The sequence below is a fragment of the Haemaphysalis longicornis genome, unplaced genomic scaffold (assembly GCF_048455015.1).
Source record: "Haemaphysalis longicornis isolate Haplotype H1 unplaced genomic scaffold, Haemaphysalis longicornis Haplotype H1 scaffold_10, whole genome shotgun sequence".
In the NCBI taxonomy this organism is placed as follows: domain Eukaryota; kingdom Metazoa; phylum Arthropoda; class Arachnida; order Ixodida; family Ixodidae; genus Haemaphysalis; species Haemaphysalis longicornis.
Genome location: NW_027526204.1, coordinates 11,458,133 through 11,470,317, shown reverse-complemented (window position 1 = coordinate 11,470,317; position 12,185 = coordinate 11,458,133).

Here is a 12,185-nt window from a genome sequence, read left to right as displayed (position 1 = left end):
TCCCATGGTTCTACCCTGCTTGTCCAGTGCGGTAAGCATGCTTTGCAATTCATCCCCCGAGTTTATTTATTTATTTACAATACTGCCAGTCTCTTCCCGAGACCATAGCAGCTGGGCTTGAAGATTTTACATACGCGTAGTCTACACAAACAGCAGAAAAATGCGGTAAGAAAAAGAAAGAAGAACCGCAATCTTAAACGCGGATGGTCTTTAAAGTATACACAGCAGAATACGAAATATGTTTCAGTATAGTTACACATAAAAATATTTACAGAACAAAGGATAAACACACAAACAACTAATTATTTCAAAACACCCCTTTGTAGCCGGAAGTACATAAAAACACATATCAAACCTCAGTAACACTAGCTGAAAAGGAATGTTCCATGAAAAGGGATAAAACACTACCAATAACTGCACACATATAGAGTCCTCGGCCAATCAAACAGTTCAACAGGAGGCTGTAATGAATCTCCCAATGAAGGCACGGTGGGCTAAGATGTTGCATTTTCTATTTTTGAGGCAAAGTCCTTTAGCGAATTTGTGTTAGCTACGGAGGGGTCTAAATTATTCCATTCTCGTATAGCTAGGGGGAAAAAAGAGTTCTTGAAGGTGTCGTTCTGGAAAGAATATTCTTTTAGAGTATGGGGGTGTGTATGCCGGGTTGTGCGGGATTCTGGTACGAGAATGTACCTGGATGTGTCGATTTTGTAATGGTTGTGAATTAACTTAAAAAGAAATTTCAGGCGCGCCTGTTTTTCTCTAGCCGCCAGTGTTGGAAGGCCACAGCTTGATAACATATTCGTTGGGGAATCAGTACGCCTATATCTATTGGATGCATCGCGCTGCCTTCCTTTGTACTTTTTCAAGTTTATTTACGCTAGTGACTGTTGGGGAAACCATATTGTACTGGCATATTCTAGAACCGGTCTCACGTAGGTAGTGTAGGCTAAAAGCTTGGTAGATAGTGGAGCCATTCGAAGACATCTGCGAAGATAAAGCCGCTTTCGCTGCGCATTTAAATTATTTTGTCAATATGTGCATCCCATCTAAGTTGTGAAGTAATTGTTACGCCTAAGTATTTTTGTTGATTTACTCTTTCAAGTCTCGCGCGGTTAATACTGTAAACGTAGTTTACAGGATCTTTCTTCTTGTTAGACTCAAGCACACAGTTTTCTTAAGGTTAATCGATATTTGACAATCGGTGCACCACTGGGCAAGATGGTTTAATGAATCAGCAAGCTCAAGGGGATAGGAATAACTGGTAATTTCTTTATAAACAATGCAGCCGTCTGCGAATAGCTTTATGTTACAGGAAACCTTCTTCGTGATATCATTAATGAAGATGAGAAATAACAGTGGCCCAAGAACGGAGCCTTGTGGTACCCCAGAGGCAGGAGTGGTTTCAGACGCCACTTGCTCAAACATGACAAACTGTGAGCGGTCACTCAAGAATTCTCTTATCCAGTGTGTTAGTGGTCCGTCCCTGATTGTGTGTCGGAGCTTCGCAATTAATTTATTATGCATACGGAGTCAAACGCCTTTGAAAAGTCAAGTAATATTACATCAGTGTGGGAACAGTTGTTAATAGACAATGCTAGGTCATGAACAACCGCTGTTTGTTGCGTAATGGTTGATAATCTGCTGCGAAATTCGTGTTGGCAAGGTGACAGGATGCCCTTAGGTTTCCAAGGAAACTGTTAAGTGTTTTAGGATAATATGCTCAAATATTTTACACGATGTGCTGGTTAACGAAATTGGTCTGCAGTTACAAGGGTCGTCGCAATCTCCCGACTTCCGAATTGGTGTAACTTTGGCCTTTTTCCAGTGGTGTGGAAGCTGTGACAGCGCGAAAGATTTGAGGAAAACCAGGCCAAGATATTTACTACTCCAATCTGCATATCGCCGAAGAATGCGTTTTGAATGTTATCGGGCCCCGAAGCTTTTTTAGGGTCTAGCTCAAGCAAAAGGCTAGAGATTCCTTCGTCAGTTATATTTATTGGGTTGATGGTATCATTATTAGGCCATAAGAGCTGAGGCGTTTGTCCGTTATCTTTAGTGAATATCGGGTGGAAAAAGTTGTTGTGAGCATTATATTTATCTCTTTTCTGTTCTAATGATAGTGTGGGACGGCCTGCTTTCCTAGGGCGGAAATGTTTCCAGAATCTTTGGTGGTGACCAGTAATAAATGACGTAGCGTAATATTAAAGTAATGTTCTTTTGCTTTTTGGGTTGTGTTCTTGAAGCTTCCAATGGCACATCGTAATTTTGTCACTTTCGTATGCCCTCCGTCCTACTTTACTGACTTCCGGAGACGTTTAACCTTTCGCTTTGCGTGTAAAACTTCTTTTGTTTCTTTTTCTGTGGGCGCGTAAGCCGTAATGGGATGAAGTTATTCGTGCAATGTGAAACAATGTGTTTGAATCGTAGCCAAAGCGCGTTCACAGTGGTGGAGGGATTATGGGCCAAATTGGTGAAGTCGTAAATTGATGAGCCAAAAAAAGTTAACACACTAGCGTCGTGGGCTTTGTTGAAGTCTGCGACAGGAGTTACTGTACTGCAGATTGGTACTCTGTGGTCAGATTTACCCTCGACGACTTCAACGTGGGCGTCGTCAGGGTTTAGGTGGTTACTTATAAGGACTAGATCCAGTATACTGGTAGCTGTTTCTTGACAACGCGTCGGGCAGGAAACAACTTGGCGGAGGTTGAAATTTAGCATCAGATCGATTAAAGCCTCTGAACTGGGTGAGATGTGACGCATGTCCAGTTTATGTCTAGAAGATTAAAATCACCCATCAGCATAACTGCAGATCTACGAACTTGCTGTTGAAGAAAATCATGAATGGCAACTACACACTCGGCACCACAAGGTGGGCTCCGATAAACGCAACCTGTCACCAAGCTTGAACCATTGCACAATATTTTACAGAACACCGCTTCAGTTTCCGGAACGTGGGACATTAAAGTATAAGAAATTGAACGTCGGATTAGCAATGCCATGCCTCCGCCACGAGATGGTCTGTCTTTTCGGATAACAGCGTAGTTCGGGGGAGCAAATTCATGATCAAGAACATTTGGTGACAGCCAGGTTTCCGTAATCGCTACAGTGTCAGGTTCATAAAGCAGTAACATGTCCTCGAGCGGTTGCACTTTATTAAGAACACTTCTGGCGTTCACGTTGAGTAGTGTTATTTTTTCCTTTGCGCTGCACTCCGAGTGTTCGGCGACTTGGCACTTGGTCGTTTTTTGGTTTGTTTAATAGCACCTTTTCTTCTTTCTCCTCATCCCAAACAAAGTTTTATGAAATTTATGAAACAAATTTATGAAAAGTTTATCGAAAGCTAAGGCAACCTTTTCCTCTTTCTCTCGGTTTGGCTTCGCACTTTCGCAAAGCTTTTTTCGGATGTCCCTAATTTTACGACAGAAATCTTCACCGATTGCGTAATCAGTGTCTTTAAGATTCTTACCATTGTTTAGTATGGCTGCCTTCTGTCGCGAGTCTAGAAGCTTGAATATAACTGGCCTGATTTTGTTAGGAGCGGACCTGCCTAGCCTGTGGATGCGTTCGATCGCAATTGGCTGTAGCTTAAGCTTACCCTGAATAACGACCTTGTTTACTGATTCTTCGAGCGTTTCACAGGTCTCATCTTCGGTTTCGGGCAGTCCGTACACGATTAGATTCGATCTTCGGCTCCTGTTTTCGAGGTCATCTATTCTTTTTTCCAGCGTTTGGATTACCGTGCTCATAAAATTAAGTTGCGTCTTGCAATGCTCCAGTTCTCCCTCAAGCCTTAACAAGGCGTCAAGTTTGTTATCTATGTCTACCAAACGTTTCTCTTTTATTTCTTTAATGTCCGTTGCAATATCCTTCAACTGGTTTATTATTTCTTCAAATTGGGGGCCTGGGTTGGTTTCAATATCCCCTCCCAACAATAGCAGTTTTCCAAGGAACTCAGCACTGTTTGACATCATGACACACAACCGAGGGCACGGCAACACTAGCAAAAAACGGTCGCTTGAGCGGAAGCATCTACCGTAGCCCGTGCTCACCTGCACAAGGTAGAGAAACGGGTTTGTGAACCGCATCCCGCCGGTGAAGCCGTGCCCAGTGGCGGCCGGGCTCTTGGTGGGGGTCTTAAAGGCTCGCTGAGGGGGGCCGCTCTCAGCCGAATGTGCGCACGGGGATGCGCCGATGTCACCTTTGCCTGATGCCAGGAAAAGGCTCCAGTCAGCGGCAGGCTCGGCACCTGTGGATCGGTACTGCCGAAATTCGATGCGGTTTCACCAACTCTGCACCGGCCGGTATCGCCATTGCTGGCGAGAAATGGCAGGCAGAGGCAGAACTGCACAAGGTAGAGAAACGGGTTTGTGAACCGCATTCCGCCGGTGAAGCCGTGCCCAGTTACTTAGCAAGGTATTGTCCATTAACCCTTACGCCCACCTGTTCCCAATCCAATGTTCTTAATACTTCTTGTAAACATGCAGTGAATAACATTGGAGAGATTGTGTCTCCTTGTCTGACGTCGTTCCTTATAACTTGCGACGGACGAATAGAGAGAGAGAGAGAGAGAAAGACTTTATTGCACGATCCTGCGTGGGGATCGGGAATCAGGAGACCCTGTGAAGTAGGCGGTGTCCTCTTCCCATTCCTGCCTTGGTTAAGGCCTCGAGGGGTATTGGGCCAGTGGCCCGGTTCGAGCTACTAAGCTTCCTCCAGCCACGCAGCCTCTCCCCCGTACCCTTGGATGAGCACGGTAGTGAGTCGCGCCGGCGTCAGAGTGCTCCGTTCGCTCTTGCCGAGCCAGGGCTTCCTCGAGCCGCTGGATGGCTTGCCTCTGCTGCGCGCAGTTCGGCGATGTGATCATTGTCACTACATCCGGTGGGATGTCGGTCGGGGTAGTGTTCGCACTCGTAGTGTTCTCACACGTATCACTCGCGCACTCCGCGTTTGCGCACGCGTCAGCGGTGTCCGCGTTTGTGGTGTCACAGTACTGGGGATCACGCACTGCACCGGTATTCACTCGTCCGCCACCCTGTTCGTCTCGGTGGTGGTGGTGGGCTTGCAGGATGTGGGACAGGGTAGCGGGTTCACTCGCGCACTCACTACACATGTAGTCTTTGAAGCGTCCTGGGCACACGTAGCGCGCCAGAGCCGGTGTAATCACAGTTCTTGTTTGTAGTTGCCGGAGTAACACCTGCTCGTGCCGGTTGAGTCCGGGATGAGGTGGGGGTTGTGTCCTTCTTTGCTCTTTGTAGTACCGGAGTATTTCCCCGTACTCCAGTAGTGGTTCGTAGTCTTCTTCCTCTTCGTTCTCCTCGTTGTCGTTTCCTTGCTCCTCGTCGCCTTCACCGTCATACCCTGCGGCCCGCGCCGTGTTCGAGAGGCGGGGGGGCGCCGCGCGGTGTGTAAACTCGCGCGTGACGGCGTCCGCCCTCTCGTTCCTGTTGGCCACTCCGCCGGGTATGAGGCCGACGTGGGCAGGAAACCACCTGAGGTGTGTAGTGTTGGTCTTCGGGTCGGGTAGTGGTCGAAGGAGGCGGTGGGCCGGAGGACCCACGCTGCCTTTGCTGTAGTTGACTATAGCTGACTTGGAGTCGCTTAATATGGTGGTGATTGTTGGAGCACTCCTCAGGGCTAGCGCGATCGCCGCCTCTTCCGCGTGTGTAGCGTTGTCCGCTGCGAAGCTCGCCGCACTCATGGTGGTACCGTCCGTGGCTCGAATGACGGTCGCAACGTAGGTTCGGGGTCGGCGCGGGTAGCGGGCCACGTCGACGTACACCGCAGTGTTGTCGGTGCTGTATGTTTCTGCCAGCGTCCTAGCTCTCGCCGTTCGCCTTTCCCTGTTCTTCTCTGGATGCGTGTTACGAGGTAAGGGTGTGACGACTATCCGTTCGCACAGCGATCGTGGTAGTCGTTCGCGTGGTCTGGCGGCGTCAGCCCCGCCTTCCACATCCTGCCTTTCCCGCGGAGCTGTTGTGGCGGTGCGGTTCGTGCTGTGGTAGTGTCCGGTCCTGTGTAGTATCTCTCTTCCGGTCGGCGTTTCCCGGAGGCGTGCGATTTGTGCAGTTCTCTGCGCTTCGCATATTTCGTCCAGGGTATTGTGGACTCCCAGGGCTTCGAGCGCCCTGTTGCTGGTGCACTGTAGTAGTCCGAGGGCGACTTTGTAGGCTTTGCGTATAGCAGCATTGATCTTGTCTCGCTCCTGCGCCAACCACGTGTGGAAGGGGCCGGTATAGGAGATCTGACCAACGACGAACGATTGTAGTAAGCGGAGAAGGTTGGCTTCGCGCATGCCTTTGTTTCTTGTGGATATTCGGCGCACCAGAATAGAGGAACCAGCGTGAGGGAGGCACACTATAAAAAAAACTATAGACGAACCGCGGGATCACAACAGCGACTAGAACACAAACCTGGATAGAGATCTTACTGAAAGTCGCGAGAAAATCGCCGTCGTTCATAATTTTCTCTCGCTACGAGCCTGGGAAGTCCCCCAATTTGGTGAAAAGGAGGCGCGGCACTGTGGGCAGAATGTGGCCCCTTAAAAACTACAAAGTGAGGAGGGGGGGTGCAGTGAAAATTTCGGGTGGGAAGCTGAACCTCCCGAACCCCACCCCCGACCCCTGCCTACGCCACTGCTTATAGGTATTTTACTGCTCTCCTCATGGAGGACACGATGGTCGCGGTGAACCCATTGTAAATATCCTCTAGTAATGCTCGTTTACACCCTGGTTCCGCAATGCCTGAATGACTATTGAGATTTCGACCAAGTCAGATGCTTTCTTATAATCTATGAAGGTTATATCGTGTGAATATGGTCTATTGCTGAACAGCCAGTCTTCACGAAACCTTGCCTGTTCATTAGGTTGACTGGAATCTAAGGTGGCAGAAATTCTGTTAGCAATTCCTTGGTAAGTACCTTGCAGACGACTGACAGTAAACTGATCGCCCTGTAATTTTTCAAGTCCTTCATGTCACCGTTCCTATGGATTTGGATGATGTTTGGGTTCTTCCAAGATTCCGGTAGACTCGTGGTCATTAGGCATTGCGTGTACAGGTTTGCCAGTTTTACTAGTACAATTTGCCCGCCATCCTTCAAGAGGTCTGCTGTTATTTGATCTTCACCATGTGCTTTGCACCCCTGAATTTCTTTCAAAACCTTCCTTGCTTCTGTCGTTATTGGTGGAATGTCTATCTCCTCTGAACTATACACTTTCTCGTTGGGTATTATCATGGATGTCCCGGCTACTGTACAGATATTTATAGGACTCGGCTACAATAACTATTTTATCACTATTTGTGATGACATTACCTTGCTTGTCTTTAAGTGCGTACATCTGATTTTTCTCCATGCGTAGATGCCTCTTCACTGCTTTCAGGCTAGCTCCGTTTTTACAGCATGCTCGAGGCTCTCCATATTATACTTTCGTATGTCAGCTGTCTTACGCTTACTGATTAACTACGAAAGCTCCGCTAGATTTTTCTGTCAGCCGGTGGGGAGGTTGTCATGCTTTACCGGTTCCTAATTATATCTTTTGTCTCCTGGGAACGTTTACCAGTATCGTGTGCGGCCATCGTGCCCACGACTTCTACAGCACACTCCGTAATAATGCGTGTAACATTGTCGCTGGCTTCCTGTGTCGTAAACCCTCCTTCCTGGGTTAGAGCTGATTATCGATTCTGCAGTGCGATCCTGAACTCTTCAACTTTACGTCTTACTGTTAGCTCATTGATGGCTTCTTTCGTACGAGCTTATTACGGTTCCTCCTCAAATCTAGCCTAATTCTAGATCTTACCATACGGTGGTGACTACACCTGACCCTTCCGAGTACTTTCACATCCTGCGCGAAGTCTATTTCATTTTTGTGCTACCCATTCAGACTCCTCCACGTCCACTTTCGGCTCTGCCGTTTGCAGAAGAAGGTATTCATGATGGTCAGGTTATTCCGTTCGGCGAACTCGACTAATAAGTCCCTTGTGTTATTTCTACAGCCCAGACCATAGTTCTCAACTGCCTTGTCTCCAGCCTGCTTCTTGTCTACTTAATTTAGCATTGAAGACTCCCATAACTGCGGTATACTGCGTTTTTAGATGCGACTGCATCTCATTCACTCGCCTTGTCCCTGCATCCGGCGTCGGCGTTGTTGTCGGCGTCCGCCCCTCCCCCATTCTCCTCGCCGCGTGAGCTGCGCTTTCCGCCGCTCACCCCCTCCTCTCCGATAGCGAACACTCTCTCGCGAGGGGCATTGGGTTGGATTCGAATGGATTGGCTTGGCTTGGATTGGATTGGATTTGGATTGGATTGGATAAAGTGGATTGTGTTGGATTCTGTTGCGTCATAGCCGCGGCACATGAACTGGCGCCGGCGCGTCCCCTCACCGGTGCCTGCGCCGCTCCGCTCCATCGTTCCAGCGCCGTTCCTCCGCTGTCCAACGCTGCAACGTGAACCCCCTGTGCGTCGCATCTACACAGGGGTTCCCGCGAGGGGAGGTGGGAGATTTTGGTTTAGCCACTGCCGACTCCAAATCTTCATAGAAGCGTTCAACTAGCTGGTGGTCGTGGCTGGATGTAGGCGCGTAGCCCTGGGCCACCCTGAAATTTTGCCACAACCCCCTTGAATTGAACTTCGCGCTGTATTTATAAAGAAACCGTGCTTCCTATCTAACGACTGCGGTTTTACTTTGATGTGTATGGTCTGGAAAATGTACCGCAGCGATATTTTGCCAAATGCACCGCGCAGTATCGCGTTATCACCTTCAAGATAGCCTGGCTCTCGTGTCAGCTGCAGATTAGAGGTAGGGAGCGATGCGCTGCGCTTCTCAGGAGTGCTGGATTTTTTTCTTGTTTTTTTACTACTGAAGTGATAAGTGTTTTGTGTGAGAACACAAAAAATTAAGCTTGGGTGCATATTTTACAGATACCGACTTACCCTCAACAGGCTCTGTGGAGTGGCAAAACCGTTAGTTCCGCTAGGTTGACGGCCTCGCAAAGGTTCAAAACTTCGTGTACAGCGTTGATTTATTCATTGAATCACAGCCAAGGACCCTAGGAACAATTTGTATATCTTAGAATTCCTAAAATGGTTCTTGCGAAGAATTAAGCGGTCACATACATGTGCTTCTATTTGTGTGACGCCAGTTATAGCTATCCTCTTTCCGGCTTTGTGTTTTCGGAACAAGCGGCCGTGCTTCCACTGCATGTTCGCGATGTCCAGCAGGCGTTGAAGCAGGACTCGTGTGCAGCCCAAGAGTTACGGATGTATTAAGCTGCCTTCATTAAACGCTAGCTATATCAGGAGCTGTCGTTTCATTACTCTCGTGACCAACGTAGAGATATTGGCGTGCGGCAAAGTAATTACACTGCCGCTGGGCTTCTCCGTCGGTTTCGTTCGCATCTGGTGCGTCTGACGAGGCAGAAGTGAGCGACGGCGACAGCAATAATACCGCAGCCAGTTTAATACAAAATCACTTAGGTTTGTAGCGCCGCTAGGAATTTTCGCTTTATTTGGTTACACCTTAAAAATATAACGCATTAAAAGGTACCCATCTACCTCCAAGTTGGCATTAGATTTCTTGGAAAAAAAAACGTGAAAGTTTGTGCGTTCCGAACCCATTGTGTATAGTGCGCTGCTTTGTAGTCTCTGCTACCGCGTTGTTAGAAAACAAAACTTACGCTAATAAAACGTTGACGGCACGACATTTCTGTCGCGATTAATTGTTTATAGTACTACAGTAGGCACAACAAAATTTCACGGAACCGTTGGCGTGTTGCTTTGTCTATTGGACTTTTTTCACATTACCTTCGGCGACTGCCATAAGTGTGAGCTCATTTTCGGTGAAATTCCGGACTGTTTCCTTAAGAACGAACCACCTAACTGCTACCGTAAACCGCAGTATTCAAAAATAAATTAATAAATAGCAGTGTGTTCAGCACGTTCCATGTTTCATAGTGTGTGTAATTAACAAGCAAAATTTAAAATATATTTTCATACGTGCATGTGTTAAGGATGGTGCTAGGTCGTGCATTTAGTAAGTAGCGTGCATGTAGCATTGCAGTGAACGATTTTTTTTTTACTTATTACAGGCGCTACAACGTAAAGGTGTTTCCTTGGACAAGTGGCGGATGCAGCAGAGAGAACTAGCCTTCCAAGTTGGACTATTCTACAATAGTGCTTGGCAGATCAAAGAATTACCTGGGAAGAAAGTCATCTTTTTATTTACCGAATTGCTGCTCTTTTGTGGGAATCTCGAGCAGTTTAACGAAGCATAAATCGGTTCGCCCTTTATGAGCAGCACTTTTTATTTTTTCTAGAGTATTTTGTTTGTGTTTGCTTTCGTGATTGTGTTTTGAACAAACTTATTTAGTATTCTTGCCACTGTTAAGTCAGGTTTCTCGTTGTAGATTTGGCGTGCATAATAACACAGTAAGCAAAGAGACCTGGTGTGTTGTGTTGCTCATTTGTTTTTGGGAAGAATTGCTTAGCAAAGTTGATGCAGTTTGTTTATTGTGCCTCGCGTCCGATTTCTGTTTTATACAAGTTATTGTACAAGAAATTATTTAATGAGTGCGCATTAAATAATTTCCAGTGTACGTTGGCATGTATAACGCAAAAATCTTGGCCGAGAGGCAACTCATAGAATAGGGATTGGCCATAAGGACTGGCCACAAAGCCAGAAATGTGCATGAAAATAGCGTGGGGTCCCCCCACAGGCATTACCATGGCAACGTACTTTGCCCAGCGTTGTCCAATATTGACCTTCGACAGCTTGACCAATTGTTGGCTTGTCACCTTTCCCAAACACCAGCCAATAATGCCGGCCGAGGTATTGCCAAGCTCGGACGTATTGGCCACTAATGATTTGCCATGCTTGAGCTTGGAAATTTCTGCTGCTTGGGCATTTTGAAGTGTTATGGCTATTTAATAAACCACGTGTTTTTCGAAGCGTCTGCGTGACTCCCTGACGATGGTACAGGAGGCTCTACTTGGGTCCGTTATCTCGCTGTGCTGCCTGATTCCGGCAGTCGCATCCACCGTTAGTGCATCCAAAGTTCACTTTCGCCGTTCACAATCTCTTCATGGATCACAATAAAACGGAGCACTCACTAATCGAGATCATTCCGACCAGCCAGCTCAGGGATGGCTATGACAAGGCGAGCCCATAAAGTGCTCTGCACTTAAAAGAACAGAACTACCGTTCATGCTGTTCCAAGCAGAGGGCGCGCTGGCACTGCGAAGGTGGATATTTGAATTGCATTGTACCAAAGCCCTGCTCAATTTATTGAGAGAGGAGTGAGACAGGGAGGAGGAGAACGTGGTGGGTGGTAGAGATGAGCGGATAACGGCACCGCAGCCTCTCTGGCGGATTAATGACTGCTGTGCACTTCCGACCGCTTTCACCTTGAGTGGAACTGCAAGGGTCGCCCGCGCCGGGCGGAAAGACAAGTTCAGCACAACGTGGTGGCGGCACCGGCGGGGCCCGCATTCCCGCCGAAGTCAAGAAACGTATCGTCGCAGCGTCGAGGCTCCCTCACCTGCCGAGGGAGCACTACAGAATCATCGTTAGGCCTAGGGGAGGCCTAAACATCAATAACGTCAGTCAAATCAAGGTGGCCCAAGCTCTCGCGTTAGCGGCGCAGCTCGCTCCTGCCGAGAGCGCCGACGATATCGTCTGTTCCAATGTAAAGCAAAACATTCTTGTCGTGAGTACGCCGACGCAGAAGAACGCACGGGAATACTCAAGAGTGGAGTGAATCACGGTTGGAGTGGCAAACTACGAAGGTCAGCTCCTACTTGGCAGCGCTGGACAACACGTGCAAGGGTGTCGTCAGGGGCGTCGACCTCGACTTCGACGCAGGACATCTCAAAGACATGATTATGCAGCCTAAGAATCCCAGGGCCCTGGAGGTCAAGCGTATCAAAAATACCACTACGGTCGTCGTCCTTTTTGATGGCCTAAAGGTACCAAATTACGTCATTTGTGGACAAAGCATGCTTCGCTGCATGCTCCGGGGCACCGGGCTGACGTTTGTGCGATGCCCGAAAAGACGATCTGCAGGGGGTGTGGCATTGCATCCCCGCCCGAGGACCACGTTTGTACGCCAAAATGCGCCCTCTGTGGGGGCCCTCATCCCACGGCGACAAGCAGTGTAAGCAGCGGTTTCAACTGACGTACGTCGTTCGCAGA